The 12,231-nt window shown below is 38.5% G+C and overlaps 1 long non-coding RNA gene across 1 annotated transcript in view; it reads right to left on the bottom strand.

The window, feature by feature from the left end:
* LOC111756554 (uncharacterized) overlaps nucleotides 1-11,107 on the bottom strand; it is a 101,822-nt gene extending 90,715 nt beyond the window's left edge. Inside the window, exon 1 of the long non-coding RNA XR_002790987.2 lies at nucleotides 10,877-11,107. This is a non-coding gene — a long non-coding RNA (uncharacterized LOC111756554). The remainder of the gene's footprint in view (nucleotides 1-10,876) is intronic.
* Nucleotides 11,108-12,231: the final 1,124 nt, after the last annotated feature.

Genomic DNA, 12,231 nt, shown 5'->3' with positions numbered 1-12,231 from the left:
GGTGCACCTATGGCAAAGCTCAGTGTGGGGAAGAACTGAGATAGGGAAATTCAGAGAAAAATTCCAAAGCTGTCAGTGCCCAGCATTATTAGCTTGCCCCTGAGAATCTGTCTCACCAGAAAACATCAGTAAAATTGTGTTTTGCTTTCCTTTGCTGGGAATTGAACCCAGGGCCTCATGCATGCCACTTAAGCTCTGTACAACTGAGCTACATCCCCAGTCAGATGAAATTGTCTTTGTTTCATCAAATAGCTGCCCAGTACAAAGCAACTTTCACAAAATATAATTTAATTAAACTTTTAATGACCTGTCTTAGACATGTTCACACAGCCTGATTTGCCTTCTCTCTTGGCAAAGATATTATACATGAAAATAATTTTGTTAGATTGCAATGCTCTATAGAACAGCAAATTAACTTTTATGTCTTAGGCGAAATTGGAGTCCATATACAGTATACAATAGTTTTATATAATTGTCTTTGAAGTCATACAGCTCCTGGTTCAAATCTAGGCTCTACTTTAGCTGGTCATGTGACCCTAAGCTATTCAACTTTTGTGAGCTTTAATTTCTTCATCTGTGAAATTACCTCAGGTGTTAGTAAGCATCAAAGATAATATATATGATGATTCCAGCAGAGCACCTGGGCCAGAATAGCTAGTTAAAAACTGCTTCTAGGGGCAGGGATTTAGCTCAGCGGCATAAGCGTCTGCATGGCAAGCACGCAGTTGTGAGTTCGACCCCCAGTACCAACAATTAATTAATTAACTAATTAACAAAATAAAATAAAAACTGCTTCTATTAAAAATAAAACATGATAAATATTAGGTATCACTAATCACAGCATTACATACAAGAAGTTAAACTTTCTTAAGGAAGATGATCTGCACAATCCTTTCTTTTTTTAATTTTTTTTATTTTAAAGAGAATAAGGATATCAACAGTGGCTACCATAATGTCTCCCGCTTTCTTCAAAATAGTTGTCCATACCTTCACATACAATGATATCAAACATAACAAAATAGTATAAAACCAATCAAAATAATGAAAGCATTATAGGACTTCAAAATCAGATAACAGGAAATGAACAATTACTATAATATCTCGTTTTCTCCAAGAAAGTTATCCATACTGTCACACATACTAAAATCAAATAAAACCAATCAAAACAAGATAATAAAAGCATTACAGGACTTCAAACAAGATGATAGGAAATCAGCAATGGCTACCATAATGTCTCATTTTTATCAAAATAACTATCCATACCATTACACATAATAAAATCAAACAAAACAAAATAGAATAAAACCAATTAAACAAACAAATGACAGCATTATAAGACTTGAAAACAAGATAATAGGAAATCAACCATGATTACCATAATACATCCCATTATGTTCAAAATAGCTGCCCATACTACCAGATACAGTAAAATCTAACAAAACAAAACAGAAAAAGCCAAAACCTAAAAAAAATTGTGAAAACAATACAAGAGTTCAAGACAGTAAGAAATTAACAGTAGTTACCACCCTCCCTCGCAGGTATTCCCTCCCATATCACTTTTACAATATCTGTTGTGCTGTTTGGATCCCAACACCTCTTTCTGTTCTTTATGCTAAGGTTCACTTGTATGAGTTCAAACTGTTTCACCCATGAACAGGATCTCCAGTTGCATCCATTTACCTACAGGAGCCTTGAGATTATTATACTTATAGCTGGGTAGCTTTCCATTGTATGAAGATACCATATCTTTCTTAACCATTTTGCGGTTGATAGGCAAGTTACCCTTGCTTTTTTTTTTTTTTTTTTTCCTGGTCTGTTGCATGGAACAATTTTTTCTCTCCTTTGATTTTCAGTCTATGAATTTCCTTTCCAGTTAAATGTGTTCCTTGTATACATTATATTGATGGATCTTGTTTCTTGATCCACTCTCCCTGTGTTTCTTTTTATTGCTGAACAGAGGCCATCCACATTAATGGTTACAACCAGCATACATTGGTTTGACTCTGCCATGCTATCCTCCTGCTGTTGGCCCCCCACTTTTCCCCTTCATTCAGTTGCCTGTCTTATTTGGTGATCCTCCTCTGCTGCTGTTCCTGGAACCATGGTCATCTTTATCTCTCTCTAGAATATACTTTAGCACTCTCTGTAGGGTTGGTTTGGTTATCATGAATTCCTTCAATTGTTCTTTACCATGGAAGTATCTTATTTTTCCATCAATTTTGAAAGATAATTTTGCAGGGTACATCAATCAGAGTTGGAAGTTGTTTTCTTTCAGGATTTGAAATATTTCACTCCAAACTCTACTTGGCTTGATGGTTTGTGTTGACAGATGTGCCATGAGTCTGACTGGTTTTCATTTATAGGTGGTATGTTTCTTTTCTCTAACAGCATTTAATATTCTGTTCTTGTGTTGAATTTATGGGTGCACATAAATTCTTTTTTTTTTTTTTTTTTTTTTTTTTTTTTTTTTTTAATTTTATTTAAGGAGAAAAGAAAAAAAAAGCAGGGAAAGGGTACAAGTTATACAGATTTACAGAAAAAAAATGAACAGTAGGAAATCACTAGTTAATGGATTACATATTGTCATCTTAGAAATAATTGTTCAAGTCACAAAATTAGAGCTTGTAAAGTGGACATTCCATCAATGATACTGCAAACAGTTCTGTTCATTGATCCAATAAAACTCTGTGATATCATTTTCTATCTTATACACTTAAATATACATGCAGTTATATAGTTTGGAGCACTTTCTTTTCTTCTCTTTTGTACCATGACTATTACACATTTTGGGTTTCATTGCTCCCACGGTTCTTATTACTTTTTTGGAAGAGAGTAAAACCAAATGTGACATAACAGAACAGAATCGGTCAAGTCAAAAGGGTGGACATAATAGATAATGTAAAAACATAATACAAGGTGATCAACAATGGTTACCATAATGCCTCCTGCTATCTCTAATAGAATTGCCTATATCATTAGTTATAATACAATTGAACAAAACAGTAAAGAACAAAACCGACAAAACCAAAACATTGGAGACATTGTAGGTCTTCAAAAGTAGACAAAAGTCAACAAGAATGGGCGTCATAATGAATCTCATTATCTTCACAGCTGATGCCTAAACTTTCGAACCTGATACTATCCAGCAAAACAGAATAGGGGAACATCAGTTAAAAACCAGATGGTGAGAGTAATACAGGGCTTTAAATCAAGGTAATGAAAAGTCAAAGTGGGTTACTATAATATATCCTGCTATTTTTTTCCCTTTAATTAAAAGGATAAAGATAAAAAAGTAGATAATGGAGTGGAGATTGAGATAAAAGAGGGCATAACAACGAAACAGCGCAGATCAAAACATAACCATTTAAGCAGAATAGTGTTTCACCACCAGATAATCCTAACCTAAAAGTAGTTACCATATTGTTTCTTTCTTTGAAATCCTTGAGTACAACTTCGTATACTGTAGCATTAAGTATATCAAAACAATGTAAAACCATTCAAGAGAATGACAGCATTACAGAGTATTTAGAATCGACTAACAAAATGAACAATGGTTTCTGTATAATCTCCTTGTCTTTAAAAGGTTTTTGCTTATACTATCGTACATAATAAAATCCAATAAGATACAGCCTATTTAGACCATTGGAGACAGAAGGACAAAAGCTAGATGAGACTTCAAAACAAGATGATACTAAATCTGTATTACCTATTAAGATGTCATTTTCTCCAAAATAGCTGTTCCTATCATCCAATCTTCTCTGCCTCATTTCTGTTAAGCTCTTTTTCTGTCCGTAGCTGTCAGTTTGTCTTCTTCATTTTGTTCTCTGCTCCATTCGTTGTGGCCTCTCTGCCATTATTTCTGGATTCTTTGTATTTTTCTTTTTTTAGAATATCCTGCAATGCTCTCTGTAGAGTTGAATTGGTGGTTGCAAATTCCCCCAGTTCCTCTTTATCCTGGAAGCACCTTGTTTTTCCATCAATTTCCAGGGACAGTTGTGCAGGATATCTCAATCTTGGCTGGAGATTATTATCTTTCAATGCTTGAATTATTTCCCCCCACGCTCTTCGTGATTTGATGGTTTGTGCAGAGAAATCTGCTGTAATTCTGATGGGTGTTCCCTTGTAGGTGGTCTGTTTCTTTTCTCTTACAGCTTTTAATATTCTGTTCTTGTATTGAATTTCTGGAATTTTTATTATTATATGCCTGGGTGTTGCTCTGTTTGGGTTGTAGGTAGCTGGGGTCCTGTATGCCTCATACATCCGAGTATCTTTACCTTTTGCTAAATTAGGAAAATTCTCCTGGATTATTTCTGTGAGTAGCTTTTGTAGTTCACTTGTTTGTGTCCCTACTTCTTCTTTTATGTTCTTAATCCTTAAGTTATGGCTCCTCTTATCATCTTCTTGTCTTTGTATTATTGCTGTTTGTTTCTTTGTTATTTTTAAGAAGTTTTTCATTTCATTCTCCCATATTACAAGTCTGCCCTCCAGTTCAGATAGTCTGTCCTTAGTTTCTTTCAAGCTGTTATGCCAGTCTTCTATAGACTTCTTAGTATCTTGGTAGTCCCTTTGAACCTGCTTCACGTATTCTATGCTTTCTCTGTTTTCTCCATCAAACAATTCTCCCCTTTTTTTCTGTTCTTCCATTCCACCACCTGTTTTTTCTTGGGTGGTACTTAGCATTTCTCTAACTATTCTGCATACTTCTAGCTTCAGGTCATTGATAACTTCATTCCTGAATTGGTCTATGAGGCTCTCTGTATGGTGCCTTATGTGTATTGGTGCGGTGTCTGCTATTGCCTGTTTCTCAGAATTGGGGGCCGAGGAGCCTTTCTTGTTGCTGCCTCTTCCCATGCTGCCTCTTCTTCTCTGTTCCTTATATATGCAAGCTTATATAAGAGGCCCAGCTTCTCTCCCAGTCAGCCACAGCCTGATCGAATTGCGCCAATTAGGTGTTCCCGCTCACTGCTGCGCACCAGGGAGTTACGGACCAGGCAGCCTACGCGTCTCCCCTCCCGGCCACCGTCAGGCTGCACATAAATTCTTGAAGACAAGCTAGAGACTTCCACGTATTACAGAGTTGTAGCCCTGGTCCAGTAAATGCACTGGCAGCAGACTAGCACCCACAACACAGTCAGCAGGCTGGGGTGACACTGTGCACCAGATGAGAGTGAGAGAAGGAAACTACAGAAATTCAAGATCCTGAAAGGAAGTCTGCAGCTTTATTTTATTGGGCACTACAGGGCTTATGCTTCCTGTGGCCAAAAATCCATGAAAATACCATTAAAGCCAGCTATCTTTCCTAGCTTTCTCCAGCCCAGTGTTGTGCTGGTAAATGTTTTAACAATCTGTATGGATGGGATAGCAAATTTACATACAAATTTTACTGATATAAAGGACATGTTATACAAAATTTATAAATAATAATATATAATATTCTTGATTATAAATTCCATAGAGTCAGTTAATAGTCCCAAGAAATGCTCTCACTAGTGGGAGAACAATAGGCCTTACAATGCTCTCCCGTGGTGGTCTAACGCTCTTAGGAAAAGACAAACGTTCATCAGAGTGGACACATGTTAAAGGAGCTCTTGGGGGAAAGGTGAGCAGCATGACAGCTCCCAGATGTTACAGTCTCAATGAAAAGCAAGTAGTGCTGGAGCTTGAGTGACATAAGAGTTGTACAGGATACAGTGTGCCATCTGGATGCCAACCACCAACGGGACAGAGCTGCATAGAGGAGGAAAGAGATGAAATCTAGAATGTAAAGCTGGGAGGAGTTCAGTGGTCTATACGGAATGCAGCACAGAGAGGTACCAATGGATGTTATATGCTCATTCTCAACAAAGTTATTGGTTTCAAAATTTTACTCCCAGGAGCACATGCATACACGCGCGCGCGCACACACACACACACACACACACACACACATATCCTCCTGCCATGGGAGTCAGGAGCCTGCCTATCTCTAAAAATAGAAAGTTTTGGTTTTGAAAAAAATCTCATTCCAACACATCTCTCCAAGACAAGGAATAAACCTTTTATAGTAATGAACAAGAAGTGTGCATTTTGCTTACATCAGATATAGATGAAGGATTGGGTTTCCCAGCTTGAGGTTCCCAACTCTACGGATGTCAGCAAAGTGCTAGGTACAGGAATTGAGCCAAACAGGTCTCAGCTTGGGGACACTGAGAGGCCGTCCCACTTGAACTGCTAGTCAGAGACTACAGTCCCATAGCAAGTGGCCATGAGCCTTGTCTCTCCTCTCAGTTACACCCAGCTTAAGGATTCACACATTATTCATTTGGCAAATATTTACTCAGTGTCTATAGCACTCAGGCCTTGGGATACACTGTAATACTGTAGTGAAATAAAGAATGTTCTGTGTTGTACTAGAACTAAAAAGTCTAGTGGAGATGGTTTGGGGACGTTACTAAGAAAAGACATCATAGCCCAAGGTTCAAGAGGCCCAAACTATCTTCTTTTCTTTTTTTTTTAAAGAGAAAAAAGATAAAAAGAACAATGAAACAGAGTTTCAAGACAGGTTAGTAGGACAATTACAGTAATTAATACAAGGGGGCCTGGGGTTTATCTCAATGGCGCAAGCACCTGCTTGGCAAGTGTGAGGTCCTGAGTTCGATCCCCAGTACCAAATAATAATAATAATAATAAATACATGGTGTACTGTTGTCTTTAGTACCGAACTATCTTTTTTAAAAATTTTTATTAGGTTTTTTCCCTTTTACACAAACAGTGTGTGTAGGCCCTGGTTACACTTAAAAATACAGAGATATAATAAGAAAAAAACACCCATGGTCAAACTGCCACATCACATGCATATGTTATATATATAATTTTGACTGGTTTTTATTTATAGAGCTGTAACTATACCACATAAATAAAAATGAAGCCAGCTACTTCCTGTGAGTCAAATGCATGGGCTGCAGGGAAGACAACTAGATGCCAGCCCCTTCCTATTAGTCGGCACCATTCACAGGCCACAGGGAGGAGAACAAGAAGCCAGCCACTTCCTGTGAGTTAGCGCCATGTGCAGGCTGTGGGGAAGAGAACCAGATGCCAACACCTCCCTGGCACATGGGCTGAGAGACAAAGAAAGCCAAGATTCCCCCCTACCACCACCACCACCACCATGAACAACCTGCAGGCACATCCAGAGAAACACAGGCTGAAATGATGGCTATTGAGGTAAAACACAACTCAGTGCTTGCAGTGTTTAGTGTTTCACTGACTTTGCAGGCCTAAGCCAGTAGTCTGACCATGTATTCGGAGGATGACAATATGCAGTATAGCACCTAAGGGGAATCTCCTTCCAAAGGTGGTAAATACTGTTAATTCCCTATCACCTTGTTTTAAAGTCCTATATCATTTTCATTGTTTTGTTTGCTTGGGTTTATTTTGTTTTGTTTTGTTTGATTTTGTTATATCTGATGGCATAGGCAGCTATTTCAAAGATAATAAGATATAAAATATATTATAGTAGCTTATTTTGGATTTACTATTATTTTGTTTTGCAGTCCTGTATTGTGTCATTATTTTGATTTTATTGGTTTTATGCTATTCTGCTTTGATTTTCCTATGTTTGATGGTATGGCAAGCTATTTTGAAGACAACAAACAGCATTATGGTAGGCATTGCTGATTTCCTATTATCTTGTTTTGAAACCCTGTATCACTTACAGTTTTGTTTTGATTGGCTTTATCTCATTTTATTTTGCTTGTTTTTATTCTCCTTAAAATAAAAATATTTTTAAAAATAAATTTAAAATAGTCTTTTTCATTTCCTATTAATATGCCTTATTATAATGTGCATTTCCCTTTATGTGTGTGTGTATAGCTAGAGATTGAAACCAGGGCCTTCACACTGAGCTATATCGCCAGATATTGTACTTTGAGACAGGGTCTTGCTAATTTGCAAAGTTGCCTGGGCGAGGCTCCAACTTGTGATTCTTTGCTCTCAGCCTATCAGAGTGCTGGGATTACAGGCATGCACCATCACATCTGACCCTTATTTTAAAATTTTAAAGGTATCACTTTAATGTTACATAATATGCCTAAAATGGAAATACTTTATTTAGCCATTCTTTGAGTGTAAGATAATTTATATATGGTACTCATAGAATGTCTTTGTGCATAAAATTTAGCTTTAAGGTTGTGGCTGTAGCTCAGTGGTAGAGCTCTTAAGGTCCCAGGTTTGATTACCAACACTATAAAAACACTTAGCTCTCCAAATTTTGGGTTTTGGAGTCAAAGGAGATGGAAAAGGGACTACTATGGGAGAAGCCCGTGTTATTCTTATGTTAACATACATTAGAATATAACATAACTCCTATGTCTTAAGGTAACCACACATTTATGGTAGGCACATTCCAATATTGGCTGCCCTGCCTGGGGCTGTCTGGAGGTACTGCCAGCCCACCAGCTCTGTAAGGGGCAGTCCTCGATGGCCGATGGTCTGTCTTGCCTCTCAGATGGACACATCAATTAGATCCCAAATCAGCCAACACTCGGATAGTTAGAAACCAATCACAAGATTTCATTTCAAGACTAAACTAGAAGCTGGGTGTGGTGGTACACACGTGTAACCCCAGCACTCAGGAGGCTAAGGCAGGAGGATCACAGTGAGTTTGAGGTCAGCCTGGGCTACACAGGGAATTCAAGGCCAGCCTGAACAATATAGAAAGATCTTGTCTTAAAAAAAAAAAAAAAAGTAGGATATTCAGAGCTCAAAGAAAATAAATAGTGAGTACTTAAGGACAAAAGATACTAAATCCAAGTTAAAATGGTCATCCTAGGCCACTGAGATTCTTGAACAGGGGCTGGGAACACAGTTCAGTGGTAAAGTGTTTGCCTAGCATGTTCAAGGCACTGGGTTCAATCCCTAGTACTTTTTAAAAAAAGAAAAGAGAAAGAATTGAGCCGAACATGTTGACCAGGAGGAAACAAGAAAAGGAGAAAAAAAGAGAGAGAAAGAAAGGGGGAAAGAGAGAGAGGCCTTGGTTTCTGTCAGCATCTCAGCTCTGTTTCACGCCTTGTGTTCTGAGAGATATCCATGCTTCCCTTGGCCAAATAAATCCCACTTAACATTTGATCTAACTTAAGTAGGTGTCTCTTCTTTTCAATCAAAAGATCTCTGAATAAACAAGTAGAATCTCTGCATTTTTTTAAATCAAGAGCATTAGAACTAAAAAAGAGTCATCGTGTGGTGAACACTACGCTACCCTGCTCAGCAGCAGCTCCAGGAGCAGCTCAGTGCCAGCCCGGGTAATGCACTCGTCTCCTGTCAGTGAGGCTCCTTAACCTGCGTCCTTCACCTGATACACTCAGAAATAGGCATTTGTCCTACAATGGTACAACCAAGACAAACAACTCTCATCTGTACACTTTCAACAGCAACAAGGAGGAAGAAGAGAACTATTCTCAGTATTACGAAAGGAGTGTACGTCTCCTGAAGAAAAATGTAAGTGTAAGGAAGGATGAAGAAATAAAATAGCCTCCCTGGTAAGCTAACACTTTTCATTTATCAGATTAGCAATATTTTTCCTCATAAGCAAATGTTAATAAAGTTGTAGGAAACAGATGCACTATAATGCAATTGGGATCATCAATTATTACATCCCCTAGGAAAGCTCCAAGTGAGTTCATGGGACCTGTTGAAAATTTCAGTCTTAGGACCCAGTGGTTCCTCCATATCCACCTTGGGAGAACCCTTGTGCATGTGCTGGGGAATTGTCTTCAAGGATAGTCATGAAAGCATCAAAGGATTGCAGTGAGAAACAACCTAACTGTCCCTGAGAAAGGAAGGTAGGTACAAATATACGTATAACTGTATATGCAATGTTACGTCACATAGTGACGCTGAAAATAATATACAGTTACAATGTTTATTATAATTTTTAAACTTATAATTTTATTATTATAAATATTATATGTATAAATAAGATGTAATAAATTATATGTATAAATAAGTATTATATGTATAAATATGTATAATGCTACAGGTAAAAAAAATAAAATAAAACCAAGTGTATCATCCAACGTGGGACATAGTGAAAAAAAGTTGCAGAAAGAAATAAATAATCTAATGCCATTTACTCATGTTTCTTACAAAGCCACTCACACAAAACAATTATTGTCATGTGTATAAACACATATGCACATTAATGCTTAGAAAACCCCCAATAGTCAAAGGGAATATAATTTTTTCTTGCCATAAAGTAGTAACTTTGAATAAAAGGAGTCCAATTATGTATTAGTTATATAATTTTACATCAGTAAAATATACATACATACACATTTTTAAAAATTGGAAAACAAAGGAAGAAGTAAATAAAATAACCTCCAGTTCCCCTCAACATCTGGCTCTCTGGAGCTCTTCCCTCCAAGATCTGCTCAGAGCCACTCAAAGCACAGCTATGGGGGCCATCAGCTGCCCTGCTGCCCACAGGCAGTCAGGCACCATGCGGCCGAGTAGAACTCCTGATCCAAATAGCACCTTGACTCTGCAAAGGTCACGTATCCCATCCACACATTCACAATTCAAAATGCAAAGCACTAAGTGAAGCGCTGAGTTTTTCCATGTTAACTTCAATGCTTCTTTTTAAGCAGAGAATATCAAAATCTTTCCAAACAAGTAAGTTCCATTTCCCTTTCTTTGTTTGGGTATTTGTTTTGTTTTGCTTTCTTTGTTGGGGTTTTTGTGTCCTTGCTTCTTGGTTCCTAAAACCCACACAAGGTCTGCCTCTTAACTAATCCTACACGGCTCCTTCCCCCACCCCACTCTCAAAAAAGCTGTTTGCAAAGACATCTGAGCTTGCTGCTCCCACCCCACCCCACATCTATTCCTCCAGTCTCAGTCTTACCATTGTGTCGAGGGCAAGCTGCAGAACAATGAATTCTTAGCAGATGATGGTGTTACCCTGTCTGCTCATTCCGAGCCAGCCCCAGTTATGCGTGGCATCCAGAGTCAGCATTTTGTAGGCTTCTGTGACATTTGAGAACTCACATCCCACTTCTTCCAGCATTGGAGAAGAGAAGGAAGGACAGAGGGCAGCTCTTGTCACCACCAATGAGCTCATCCTTCTCCGAGAAGCGATAAAAAAGATGAATGTTACCCCATGAATCAGGAAAACCAAACTCATGAGAAAGCACACATTTCCCAACTGCCTGATCTGCCAGCTGGACCTCTCCAATAAAAGGAAAAGTAGACTAAAACTCCTTCCTTAGAATAAAATAACTGAAACAAGCTCTTCATGCCATCCATATAGAGGTTTTGATTTCTATATCCCTCCAAAGTCACATTCCCTTACCAGCCCGATTAGGTCTGAAGTCACGCATTTCTGGGACCTTCTCCAACTCCAACAGTTGGTGCAGTGGAGCCATGAGCACATCACTTAGCCACTCTGAGGTTCACTTTCTTAATCTGTAAATTAGAACACTCATTCCCATCTTTTTGTGTTGTTGAAAGGGTTCAATTTGTAACCCTAGTGCAAATGCACCTCATCATTACTCATTAACTCAAAATAGTGGCTGCCCACCTGGTGGATAATAATACTGGGGGATTCTTTGACCCTCTCTTTGGCAGGGCTATTCTTGGGAGACAAAGTCAAGGAAGGAGGAGAAACAAGGTAACAGCATGGGTTTCTGGGAGTTAGGTAGCCTGGTTTTAAATCTTCTCTATACCCCTTACTGGTGGTATAACCATGAAAAATTTCTGAAATTCTCCAAACTTTAGTGCCTTCCAATTAAAAGTGGGGAATTGAAAATACCAGTTTAGTAAGGGACTGTTGTAGTCAGGGGTTGTGTGGAGAACAATTAGAATCAAGATAAGGAGTTTATAATATTATTTTTATAATGGTCACCGGGAGTTAACACAAGAAAATGCAGGAAATCTATCTGCAACACCAAAGACAGATTATTTAGTCAAGAGCCTAAATCCCACAGCAATGTCCCACAGGAGTCCGGATAAAAATCCAGAGCTCACGACAATGCCTCCCACGAGTCCAACTGGAGGTCCAGAGCCCACAAGAAGGACTCACGCCAGTCTCTTTTACGGATCTGTGCTGGGAAGACCCAAGGGTCAGCAGTGGAAGCCAGAAAGTCTATGCCAGTGGGGTGAAGGAGCTGTGCTAGTGGGATGAGGGTTCTATGCTGGAGCCAAGAAGTCACACTCACAACAAAGACCAGGGCTGTCCTGAAAGACACCACAGCCATCCTC

The sequence above is a fragment of the Cavia porcellus genome, unplaced genomic scaffold (assembly GCF_034190915.1).
Source record: "Cavia porcellus strain 051 isolate PalLab524CR breed Dunkin Hartley unplaced genomic scaffold, mCavPor4.1 scaffold_18, whole genome shotgun sequence".
Classification (NCBI taxonomy): domain Eukaryota; kingdom Metazoa; phylum Chordata; class Mammalia; order Rodentia; family Caviidae; genus Cavia; species Cavia porcellus.
The sequence above is the reverse complement of the archived record's forward strand: the minus strand, read 5'-3'. Positions and strand labels throughout refer to the sequence as shown.